Genomic DNA, 13,304 nt, shown 5'->3' on the forward strand with positions numbered 1-13,304 from the left:
AAAACACACAAAATCTCAACACAGCACTTGCGGGCATCATTACCAATCAGAGAAATCAGAGCTGGCATGTGAGGTGACCTGTTCTCTGTTTCTGTTTCACATCGGAGGCTGCCTTCTTGGCTACTCCACAGGGATGTCCAACGGGCACCTTTAAATTCAACTTCTCCAAAACTGAGATCCTAATCTTTCCCCCACCAAAAATGCTCCTCCCACAGGCTTCCCCCTATCAGCAAATGGCAACTCCATCCTTCCAAAACAAGGGCCAAAATACTTGGTGTCACCCCTGACGCCTCTCTTTCAAATCCCACATCCGTCCATCAGCAGAACACAGACGCGCTACTTTCAAAGCATCTCGAGAACCACCCTCTTCTCTTCTCCTCTGCTACCTCTCTGGTCCAAATTCAATTCTTCTTTGTCCTTATTGGTCCCCCACATCCATCCCATCACCTATTTCTGGTTGATTCTATGCCCCCAATACATCTCCAATCCCTCCCTTTTTTCTGTTTCCACTGCCACCACTCTGGCACTGTTGCACCAGCTGGATTACTGTGGTATAGCCTCCCAACGGGGGTCCCTAATCCACCCTTACCCCCCCCCCCCCACTGCCCTCATCTAGACACAGTGGTGCCCTAGTGGCTCCCATTTCACTCCTGGTGACTGCCAAAGCCCTCATGGTGCCCTGAAGATCCTACGTGATCTGCTCCCACCCCATTTCCCACCATTCTCTCATGCACTCAGCTATTTTTTTTTAATGTTTCTTTATTTTTGAGAGAGACAGAGCGAGAGAGAGAGAGAGAGAGAGAGAGATAGAGCACGAGCATAGGAGGGGAAGAGAGGGAGACACAGAATCCGAAGCAGGCTCCAGGCTCTCAGCTGTCAGCACAGAGCCCGACGCGGGGCTTGAACTCACAAACCATGAGATCGTGACCTGAGCCAAAGTCAGGGGCTTAACCAACTGAGCCACCCAGGCGCCCCACACTCAGCTATTTCTGGAACAGACACGACATGTGTCACTAACATCCTAGATCTGTTTATAGTTTGTCCACTCCCTCACCACCCCACCAAAACAGAATGGCGCCTGATCCATAGTAGGTGTCCAAAAAAAACCCAAAAAACAAAAAACAGACAAACCCTTCTTTGAATAAATGAATGAAACAAACTGGATGTAAGAAAAATGCCAACAAAAGCCTCACAATAAATAGCAACCTGTTCCAGGTAAAGGAGCTGGTGCGGAGGCGTGGGGCTGGGCACAGGGGCGGCACCTGTCGCACCCAAAGCTGGGAGGTAACTAGCTGCTCAGCTCCAGCCTTCGGCCACGCAGTGGTAATGAGCCCTGCTGCACATGCCCTTTGTTTTCAAGGCACACATCATGCTCTAGGGATTGGATCTGAGGGGCGGAGGCAGTTTGCAATCTCTAGTGCATAAATTGCTTGTGAAAAGAAAGCTCAGGTACTAGCCTGAACCTGTTTAGTCTCTCCTTATCATAAAATGAGAACACAGGCTATATATGTACATATTTGCTTTTTCTCCCTGGCTGTCTGGGATTCTGCATAAATGAAGCTCTCCTGTTCCATTACTCTTGTTGAGGTTCCTGTTCAACAGCGAGGGGTAAGACGAGCAGGGGGACCTCAAGTGTGGACGAGTCACCTACAGCAAAACACCTGGCAATGAGAGACCTGTCCTTGGGTTCTCAGCTAGGAAGCAAAGAAGCCAGCATGCTTCATTCAAGGCACCAAATAGTCCTAGCATTGGTTTAGCATCATGATTACGTAAGTGAGCTCTAGAGTTAGGAGGATGCCTGGCTCTGCCGTTTGCCAGCTGTGTGATCTTGGGCAGGCTACTTAACTTCTCTGTGCTAGGCTTCTCATCTGCAAACTGGAGACAGTCATAACGCTTACCTCATAGGGTGGTGGCAAAAATCAATGTGGACAAAATATCTACCACAGCGCCAGGATCATAGTTAGTGCTCGGTGGTGCAAAAGCTGTGATCATTAACAATGCACATTTAACAAATGCCTTCCCAGGGTGCCTGGCTGGTGCAGGTGGTGAGCATGTAACTCTAGATCTCAGGGGCATGAGTTCAAGCTCCACACTGGGCATGGAGCCTACTTGAAAAAAAAAAAAAAAAGCCTTCCCTGCCCCAGCCCTCAGGAAGGCTTTAAGATGTCCTAGGATATGCTGGACATGAGTCATAGATGAGAAGCTTCCATTTGAAGAGTTTCCAATTTAAGCAGATAACTATGAGGATCCTGCATCATGGAGAAATCCTGAGATGTCATTCAGACAGAAGACTTTTTACCTGGGTATTTGCAACACCCCCCAGGGGCAGGTAGGGTGCTTTACGTGATGGGAAGGGTGGGCTGCACTGGGGGTGGTGGCTGTTGGTGGTGCCAGTCACCTGAGTAACACGAGACGGCCTGCAGTGGGAGAGGCAGGGCTGGAGGAGCTCAGACAGTAAGTGGGGTGGAAGAAGGGAGAGGCAAGGAGTAGTGCGTCTCAACTGTGGGGCAACCACCCGTGGCGCCACCCCACAGAATTTTGGGTAATAATAATAATAATTTATACCTGCTAAGCACTTTCTCTCAGCCAGGCACTGAGCGCTTGGCCACATTTGCTCTGTGAGTTATAGGTGCTGGTACTGTCCTCATATGATGGGTGGGAACAGAGAGACACGAAGCAGGTAGATATCACAGGGGCACCAGGCAGGCTGAGTCCCTGAAGCGTGCAACTCTTGATCTCGGGGTTGGGAGTTCAAGCCCCACGTTAGGCATAGAGACCATTAAAAAAAAAAAAAAGCACATTTAGAAGTTAGGTATCGCCAACGTCCTACAACTAGCAAATGGCTGGCTGCCTTGGTTTGGGCTCCCGAGCAGTCTCGAAGACAAGGATTCAAGGCAAGTAATTTACCTGGGCGATGGTTCCAGAAAGCACCCAAAAGGGAGCCGGGAAAGGAGACAGGAAAGGGAAGGAGGCCAGGGAAGAGTACACGATTGGGTAAGTGTGAGGCACTAGTCTAAGAGTTCAGAACAAAGCAAAACAACAACGACAAAAACCCTAATTGGTTTAATCCATATAATGTCAAAATTTTGAGGTAAAATACTATTACCATCCCATTTTCCAGAGACGTTAAGCAATTACGCAGTGTCCTATAGCTATGGGATTTGGAACCAGGTTTAGCTGCAAACCACCCCTCCCTCCCCCCCCCCCCCCCCCCCCCCCCCCCCCCCCCCCCGTCACCGCCACCCCTCTTAACCACGGTGTTGTGATGCCTAGACAGCCACAGCCATGTTGCACTAAGAGAAGGAGCTGACACTTGACAAGGACACGTCTACAGGATCAGAATAAATTTCTCTCCCTGAATTGCTGAATTAACCAATGCTGGGACACCCTCCTTCTGGACTTTTTTGTGACGTATGAGGTAGCAGATTTTCCTTATTGTTTAATTGACTTTCATTCCCCAAGTAAAAGCTCCTTTCTCTACTATCACCCACGTGATGGGACAACCTTCAATAGCAAACAGGCAGAGTTCTACCAAAACTTCAAGAGAGAAGTGATTTCAATATTACCTAAAGGCTTTCAGAGAATATTAGAAAAAGGGTTCACTTCTCAGTTTATTTTTAGCGTTAACTTTGATTCCAAAACCCAACAAGAACAGTATGGGAAAAGAAAATTACACTCATGAATGCAAAATCCAAAGCAAGATATTAGCAAATGGATTCCCACAATATCTAAAAGGGTACTCTGTTATGATTATGTTGACTTTATGGCCAAAATGCTCGGTTGGGTTATTTTTTTGAATCTACGTAATTTATCACACTAAGGATTAAAGGGTAAAAAAGCAAACAAACAAACAAAAAAACCCCAGATGATCACATCCCAGTAAGAAAAGGACTCTTGGCAAAGGAGCAAAAATGAGAACTTCCTTAGTCTGATAAAGGGGATCTACTAAAACCCTACGGTAAACATCCTGTTTCATAGCGAGACACTGATAGTAAAGCAGGAAAAGTGCCAAACATCCAGGCCAGTGGGAGAACTTCGAGGGCAAAGGCTGGGAAAGACCAAGAAGTAAGTACCAGTTCCCCCTCCACGTCCAACCTGTTCAGTCCTTTCCTGAGACTAGCAAAGCCACGTGTTCCCAATGCTCTCATGGTAAACCATCATCTTCCCGCCTCTTTCTCAGTAGGTACATTTTTATGATACCACCATCTTTCTTCTGAGTCCTCAGATTTTAAACTCTAGCGCCATCTTGGATTTCTTTCTTTGGTTTCCTACATCCAATCACTTACCTGGCCCAAAACAAAAACCACTCCTGAAACTGAGATCTCACCCTTCCTACCAGCCTCTGGTGGTCTTTTAGCAAATTTCTCAAAACTCGCCACCAAAGTAAACCCTTTACAGCAGAGAGGAGACAATGAATCTCTCTGAGGAATCTGGTAGCATGATCCAAAATCACCCTCTGCAAACCAGAAATTTATTTAAAGTCTAACATGCTCCCTTAGAAATGTATAGACATTTAGGATTCTGGGGTATAATATACCCATAATTGTTTTAATATAAAAATAATGGTTTAAGTTACTTATGGTTAAGGAAAATTGAACTCTAAGGAAGCCGTGTATACAGTAAGGCTGGCAGGAGTTTCAAACCCTCTTTTGAAAGGCTGGGCTTACATGACTATTGCAAAAGTCTCCCTGAGAGCCTCTCCATCTTCATGCTGCTTCCAGATAGATCCAGATCAATGGCCCAGAGCCATCAGATTAATCTCTCATAGACACTCTTTCATCTCCAGTCCAAGGACCTGCTTATCAGGTCATATTTTAAAGTCAACCAGCCTGGCTTTTAAAATTCTCCTTCAAGAGGCCCCAATTACCCTATCCAATTTTATCTCAGCAAGAGCACTCTGGTCCGCCTCGAGGCCTTATCATCCACCACTGGCATCTTGCCTCTTTCTCCAAATCCAGCTCTAGCTCTAGCCAGGCCTAGCTCCTGGTCCACCAATTCCATGAAGCTTCCAGGGGTGTAGGAGTGAATAGTCAGGAAAATTTAGAGCCAGAAGGATCAGTGATGCTCAAAGAGAAGCTGACTTGCCCAAGGGCACAGAGCCAGTTCAGGGTCCTTTTCAACTATTCCATTGTCTCCTGTGAATAAAACACTGGAAACCCTTGGGGGTAGGTACCACATCCTTTTATTCCCAAATTTGGTTAGCCTGCTGTAGGAGGTGCTCTGCATAAAGCTGCGTGCACTTTGGTTCCAGACTCCCTGTTCAGGCAATTCTCCTGCTCACAAATGTCTTTCTTCCACCTTTGTCAGCCATTTACACTTGCAAAATCCAGTTTAAGAGTCCTCTCATTGTAGATTATTTACTTTTTCCTTTTAATTTTTTAAATTTTAATGTTTATTTTTGAGAGAGAAAGAGAGAGAGTGAAAGAGAGAGAGAGAGAGAGACAGAGCATGAGCGAGGGAAGGGCAGAGCGAGACAGAGACAGAATCCGAAGCAGGCTGCAGGCTCTGAGCTATCAGCAGGGAGCCCGATGTGGGGCTCGAACTCACAAGCGGCGAGATTATGACCTGAGCTGAAGTCACACGCCTAACCCACTGAGCCACCCAGGCATCCCTTTACTTTTTTCCTTTTAAAACTGTCGCTAGTGGAGGACCTGGGTGGCTCAGTCTGTTAAGCATTGGACTCTTGATTTGGGCTCAGGTCACCATGGGAGCCCTGTGCTGGGCTCTGTGCTGACAGCTAACAGCCTGCTTGGGATTCTCTCTCTGCCCCTCCCCCACGCACGTTCTCCCTCTCTCAAAAAAAAAAAAAGTATGATTAAATATTTATTAAAAAATAATAAATAAACAAAGAAAATTGTCATTAGTGTTGTTAGCACACTGAGCAAAAAACAAATACACTTTTAGAAGAGATCCGTACTTCCCCCAAACTCACAAATCTGGGCCAGGTGACTCACTCTATTTTTCTGTTTTTACTTTTCCTCCTGGAGACTGTGTATCATTCATTCTCATTCATTCATTTATTCCACAGATCCTTACTGAGACCCTATGAAGTGCCAAGATACTCCTGGAGCCATAAGTAATACAAATATAAGATAGTTCTTTTCTCTTAAAGAGGACACAATCTCCTGGGGGGAAATAAAATGTGCTTTGCTTTCCTTCTTAATAATTACCTTTACTTGATTCTTTCATTGACTCAAATATGGGGGTTTTTGGGCTTTGACTCATCATGTGGCCAGAAAGTTCCCTGAAATCAGGAATTGAATCTTCTCACTTTTTTTGGTATGTAGGTAGAGTTAAAATATGTTCCAGTTAGTACTGATTGTCCTGGTATAATTATTAGTGGTGTACCCTTTCACTATCAAAAGGGTCCCAGTTTGGAATAACACGTGTTGGTGAGGCTGTGGAAAAACCGGAGCCCTTATAACTGCTGATGGGAACGTAAAAGGATGCGGCCACTTTGGAAAACGGTTTGGTAGTTCCTCAAAATGTTAAACATAGAGTTACCCTACAGGGGCACCTGGGTGGCTGAGTCGGTGGAGCACCTGACTTTGGCTCAGATCGTGATCTTAACGGCCCATGGGTTCAAGCCCTGCATCGGGCTCGCTGCTGTCAGCCTGTTAGTGCAGAGCCTGCTTCAGATCCTCTGTCCCCCTCTCTCTGCCCCTCCCCCACTTGCACTCTCCCAAAAAATAAATATTAAAAAAAAAAAGAGTTACCATATAACTTAGCAATTCAATTCCTAAGTATATATGCATGAAAAATAAAAATATACCTCCACCCCCAAAATTGTATACAAATTTCAGAGCATGATTATGATTCATAATAGCCCAAAAGTGAAAGCAGTCCAAATGTCTATCGATGCAAGAACAAATATAATGAAGATGATGCGGTACGTCCATACAATGGAGTATCACTCAGTCATTCATACAAGAAATGAGGTGTTGATGCACCCTGCAGCCTGAATGAACCTTGAAGCATTATGGTAAGTGAAAGAAGCCAACCACAAAAAAGCACAGTTCATACCATTCCATTTATATAAATTGTTCAGAATAGGCAAATCAATAGAGACAGAAAATAGATTAGTGGTTGTCTAAGGCTGGGGTGGGGGGGTGATGGTAATGGGGACTGACTGCTCATGGGAACTGAGTTTCTTTTGGGGGTGATGAAAATGTCCTAACATTAGATTATGGTGATGACTGCACAACTCTGTAAATATACTAAAAAACTAAAAACTTGTGCACTTCATATAGGTGAATTCTATGGTCTGAAAATTATATTTCACTTAAACCTTTTAAAAAGCATTCCAGTTTGGATAATAAATTATGATCACCTCCTACCCAGGGAGGCCTTACCATCGTGATTGAGACCATAGGAACTTTTGAGTTAGAGAGACCTAGGCCTGAACCTATCACTTACTTGTTGTGTGACCTGGGGGAAATTATCTGATTTTTTTCATCTGCAAAACAAGGTAGTCATGCCTACCTCAGAGGATTGTTGTAATGTGAGGTAATGCATGAAAAGTGCTGGGGATCCCCCAACTCCATATGCAAGTTGCTCAGCTTTTAGTAGGTATCTACACTTGCAAAAGTCTAACACTGGATGGATGGATGGATGCATGGATGGATGGATGGATGGATAGATGGATGGATGAGTGGATAGGTGGGCAGGTGGATGGATGGATGGATGGATGGATGGATGAGTGGATAGGCAGGTGGATGGATGGATGGATGGATGGGCAGATGGATGGACCAAAGGGTAGAGCAAGCCTGAAGCAACTCAAGATTCAGAGAGCACATTATACTCAGTCCATAAAATAAGATGTTCTTTTAAAAAGGAACTGAAGGAGGGGCACCTGGGTGGCTCAGTCGGTTAAGGGTCCGACTTCAGCTCAGGTCATGATCTCACAGTCCGTGAGTTCGAGCGCCGCGTCGGGCTCTGTGCTGACAGCTCGGAGCCTGGAGCCTGCTTCAGATTCTGTGTCTCCCTCTTTCTCTGCCTCCCCCCTGCTCATGCTTGGTCTCTCTCTGTCTCAAAAATAAATAAAAACACTAAAAAAAATAAAAAAAAAAAAAAAGGAACTGAAGGAGCAGTGGACCAAGTTCACCACAGCCACCCATTCTGCTTGGCCAGTCAGCCCCCTCCTTAGTGTTCTGAGCCCCACAATGTAAAAAAACCCTAGGCTAAGCTTCCTGGAGAATAATGGGGGAGAAGTCGGGATCTCCACTTTCAAGAGAGTCCCCTCAACAGTGGGAGGCTGGACATGTGTGGAGGGACAAGACAGCACACACAAGGCCACGTAAACAAATTCGGGCTGACCAGAAGCACTCCTGGTCTCTGAGTGGCTCTGAGCAGACAACCCAGGCTAGGTTAACTGTGTGTTCCCCCCGGGATGTGGCCTCCATCACCTTCAACCATCTTTTTTTTTTTTTTTTTTTTTTAACGTTTATTTACTATTGAGAGACAGAGCATGAGCATGGGAGGGGCAGAGAGAGGAGGAGACACAGAATCTGAAGCAGGCTCCAGGCTCTGAGCTGTCAGCACAGAGCCCAATGCGGGGCTTAAACTCACAAACCACAAGATCATGACCTGAGCCTAAGTAGGCTTCTTAACCAACTGAGCCATCCAGGTGCCCCACCTTCAACCATCTTCTGATGTGATATGTCAAATGGTCCCAGAGATGCCTTAACCAAACACTCCTCCACAACCCCTTCCCTGGTTCCTCATCCTCCATCAGGCTCAAGAACTGTCAACATCTTCCAGGGCTTAAGCCGAGGCCCTTGTTCTCTCTTCTCACACACACATCAGAGATCCCACTCTATTCCTTCAGCCTCAGTTCTTCATGCTTCTCCAGTTCTAACCTCCATCCCAAACTCCCAGCCTATACCCCCACCTAGATGTCACACAGATGCCTCCTCAAACTCAAAGTGCTCAAAGCCTGTCCCTCCTCCTTTGTATTCGGTGTCAGTTAACCTCGACCCCCTGAGTCACCCAAGCTAAAAACGTTGACTCTAGTCTTTCTTAGTGCCTCTTGCTCCAAGTTTGTCCAAGTTAACCTATAAGCAGACTCTGTCATCAGAGTGGCTCTGGAATCTGGCCCCTCCACTCAACGCTCAGGCACTCCCACCTAACATTTGGACTGGTGCAATCCTCTCTCTTCTCACTGGCCTCTCTCCCTCCACACACCCCCTCCAGCCCCTGCTCCCCACTACTGCCCAAGCCTTCTTTCAAAAACATCAGGAATGCACACATGCTTCCTTTGCTTCTTAAAACCTTAAAATCCCTAGGATTACCCAGATAAAATCCAGACCTATCTGAAATGGACATGCAAAGTCTGCCATTACAAAAACAAAACAAAACAAAGCAAAACATAAAAACCCCAAACAACAACAACAACAACAACAACAACAACAACAAAGGGCTAGGGATGCCTGGTTGGCTCAGCCAGTTAAGCATCCAACCTCAGCTCAGGTTAAGATCTCAGGGTTCGTGACTTTGAGCCCCACGCTGGGCTCTGTGCTGACACAGGGAGCTCTCTTTCCCTCTCTCTGCCCCTTCTCCATGCATTCTCTCTCTCTCTCTCAAAATAAAGAAATAAACTTAAAGAAAAAAAAAAGGCTGCCATGATCTACCCTAAAATTCTCCCTCCAGCTCTCTCTCCCCTCTCCCAACAAACACACCCTCCACGTACCTATACTCCAGATACACTAGACCATCCAGCACGGATGCTCTGGCCTAGCTCACACACTTCCTTCTGCCTAAATGCCCCATCCATGCCTCTCTTGCGATGCTTCCTGCCCTTCAAGGCCAGCTCAAATACCACCTCCGCAGACACTTGCCTCAGATCCTCCTGTTGAAGTGTGAAGGAAGGAAGGGGGTGAAGTACAGCAACTGGCCACAGAGGCCACTCTGACTACTGACCAGGGAGGGGGAGTGTGCCTTGGCCGAGTCACCATATTTCAGGGTCTGATCCTCAGCATTGCAGGAGAAGTATGCTTTCTGAGGCCGCCTGAAGAGTCCAAGCAGTCTAATTGTTCCTAATGAAAGCCACAGAAACAGATACACACTTCAGAAACACAGCGCCACCAGGAGAACCTGAATACAGGGCCAGCTGATCCGCCCAGGCTCTCCTGGACACAGGGAGCAAGCTCTGGCTAGAGGGTCACATGGTGAACACAGAGAGCCGGCCTGCCCACAGCCAAGGCACCCACTGTGTCCCTCAAAAGACAGTGTAGAGTAATGGCTGAGTTAGTAGTTACAGAACCACTTATTCTGCGACTTTGATTAACCTACCTAGACTCTTGGTTCCTCATCTGTCAAATGGGGCTAATGATCCCCTTTGTCCTGGCTATTCCCTCTGCCTGGACCACTCTTCCCCTGGATACTCAGGTAGCGCCCTCTCCTTCTTCCTCAGGTCTCGGCTCAATTTTCACCTTTTCAGAGAGGCTTTTCCTGACCTTCTTGCATCAAATAGAAACCCCTCCCCTCATCTCTAAGCAACCCCCATCCTGGGTGCCCTGCCATATCCCCAGTGCCTGGACCAAGGCTTAGGCAGAGGGAATGTTCTGTAGGTACAGCCAGGAAGGATGAATGAAGCACGCCTACCCCCATAGAGTTGTGAGAAGATGAAGTGTTTAGAACAGGGCTTGGCCAACATCAAAGATGCGAAAATGTTAAACCTTATTAGGAGAGCCTCCTACTGAGAGAGCCTGCCCCATACCAGGATGCCCAAAAGGAGTTGAGGGCTCAAGGGGCTCAGCCTTGTTGGAAAGACAGACAAAAGCGGCAGGAACTCAGTGGTGCTGCAACGAGGCATGAGAACCTGGCAAATTTGGGGTGTGGCTCAGCACTGCCAACAGGGAGGATGCAAGACAGGACAGTGCCAGGAAAGGGGGCTGGACAGGAAAGCAGGGCAGATCAGGAAGAGCCTGTGGCCACAGCAGAATTCGAGTGGTGACTTAAAGGCAATGGACTGCCATTAAAGGGGCTAATCTGGATCAGAACCTAGGTACATAAGCAGTTGGACTTTGGGGGGGAGTAAGTAGAGAAAGGTAGTCAAGAGGTTTTTGCAACAACCTTGGGGCGTCTGGCTGGCTCAGTTGGGAGAGCGTGCAACTCTTGATTTCGGGGTGGTGAGTTCAAGACGCATGTTGGGTACAGAGATTACATATAAATAAATAAATAAATAAATAACAAATAAATAAATAAATAAATAAATAAAGAAGATTCTTGCAATAACCGAACGAGAAGTTCCAAGGGTGGCTTTTTACGAAAATAGAAGAAATGCAGGAAACAAACTGACTGGAGTTCAGTGGCCGAGGGGATGACAGGGGAGGGACAGTCCAAGGATGACTAGGGATTCTGGCTTTGGCCACAATTGGGTGGAATCTGATTAGGAGTCCAAATGAAAGAACAGATTTAGGGGAAAAAGGTTCTCTGTTTCACATGTTGCTTTTGAAGTGCCCACAGAGAAGTCCCGTACCAGCTGGACATAATAAATAGGCACCATTTATAGAGTCCTTCCCAAGGGCTTGGAATGCCTAGTGTCTATTTTCATCCTCACAACAATCATTTATAGTAGGCATTAACAACCCATTTCACAGATAAGGAAACTGAGACTGAAAAACAATGTAAAGAAATTTCTAAGGCCCACAGCCAGCAAGCAGCCCAGCTGGGATGTGACCTTCCGGTCATGTCTGATGACGTCCTCCCCTCTCCCCCACCTTCACCTCGGTGCCTAGAGTCTGGACACCTGGAGTATGCACTTGTGATGTCCGCAGCACAGGCAGCCCCGTTGTGGACTGGATGCTGCCACCTGGGGAATGTCAGATGAATGGAATGCAGAAAACACATTTAAGGGGCAGGCGGAGAAAGAGGAACCAACCATGGAAGGAAACAACAGTCCGAGAGGGCAGGAGAGAACGGAAGGAAGCCCAGGGGAAGACCTGAATGAAGCCAGATCACAATGCTGTCAGAGGTCGGCTGGGCCAGGGCCCCTCCCTCAAACCGACGGAATGTCAGACCCACAGGGCCCAAGCACCCTCCCACCTCCATTGACACATTGTTTCTTTAGGTATGTTAATAAAGGCCACTGGTTAAAGTTGAGCCTTCCCTGGCTCTGGGACCCTTTGTGTCTGTTCAAATCAGCTTGCATATCTTTGCTCTGACCCATTATGTATCGATTTGATTTTATAGTTTACATCAGAGGGAACAATCTTAATTTCAATTTCTGGGAAGTTTCTTCCAGGCTGACCTCCTGCGGTGTGGAATGCAGCACATTACATCAGGCCTGCATTACACAATGGCGCTGTTAAAGTACTCAAACCTCAGTGTTCTTACCTATAAAATGGGGATAATATAAGCTACCTTGGAGGGATGGTTACAAAGGAGAGAGAAGTGTACCTACTCATTTACAGTAATGTGCTGTTCTATTATTAAGTTGATTCTGTTTACTGTTGGACTTCATTCCTCATTATGTGGCAAGTTTCTTAAGAGTTCTGATGCCCCTATGAGGACTTTAAGATACAAAACAGATGAACATAAGGAAGGGAAGCAAAAATAATATAAAAACAGGGAGGGGGACACAACATAAGAGGCTCTTAAATATGGAGAACAAACAGGGTTACAGGAGGGGTTGTGGGGGGGGGGATGGGCTAAACGGGTAAGGGGCATTAAGGAATCTACTCCTGAAATCATTGTTGCACTAGATGCTAACTTGGATGTAAATTCAAAAAATTAATTAAAACAAACAAAAAAAAAAAGAGTTCTGATGCCCCTGTTTCTACTCCCAGATGTGGATATCAGAATCTTTAAGTGTGGGGCCCAGGTTCTGTATGTTTGTCCAGGGCTGAGGGCTACAAGCTGGCCTCTAGCCAGGAATCACTCTCTCCTTCCCCTGTTGTCTAGAGATCTTCATACTGAATTTATCAGTCTATCGGTAAACTGCCCCTTAGCAGGCAGGTCTGTCTATCCCGTGATCGGAAATTCTCAGAGGGCCACCCTCCTCCTGGATGGAATGTGGTTCTTCCCCAGTCAACTCTATTGACTCAGGCTTCTTCGTCCATTAAAATAATCTCATTTTCAGAGAGCAACCCAGAGCTTTCTAATTTATTAATTTATTCACTCATTTGCAGTTGCCCCCTTAAACTCTCTACAGCATGAATAATTGGGAATTCAGGCAAAATCTGGGGTGGGGCTAGAAGAAATGGAAAGAGAAATTCAGAGGCACCTGGGTGGCTCAGTGGGTTGAGGTCCAACTCTTGATTTCAGCTCAGGTCATGATCTCATGGTCAGTTGTGAGATCGAAC

At 46.5% G+C, this 13,304-nt stretch overlaps 1 protein-coding gene across 3 annotated transcripts in view; it reads right to left on the minus strand.

The window, feature by feature from the left end:
* The window catches only part of CCND3 (cyclin D3), a 98,390-nt gene that overhangs the window by 16,278 nt on the left and 68,808 nt on the right, over positions 1-13,304 (minus strand). The window contains exon 1 of one of the 3 annotated variants that reach the window (XM_047857857.1): positions 2,566-2,767. The exons of the other annotated variants lie outside the window; for them this stretch is intronic. The gene's annotated coding sequence lies outside the window, so the exon portion shown is untranslated. Of the gene's footprint in view, positions 1-2,565; positions 2,768-13,304 lie in introns of those variants that run through there. 3 annotated transcript variants of the gene reach the window in all.

This window comes from Prionailurus viverrinus, chromosome B2 (assembly GCF_022837055.1).
Source record: "Prionailurus viverrinus isolate Anna chromosome B2, UM_Priviv_1.0, whole genome shotgun sequence".
NCBI classification, from domain to species: Eukaryota; Metazoa; Chordata; class Mammalia; order Carnivora; family Felidae; genus Prionailurus; species Prionailurus viverrinus.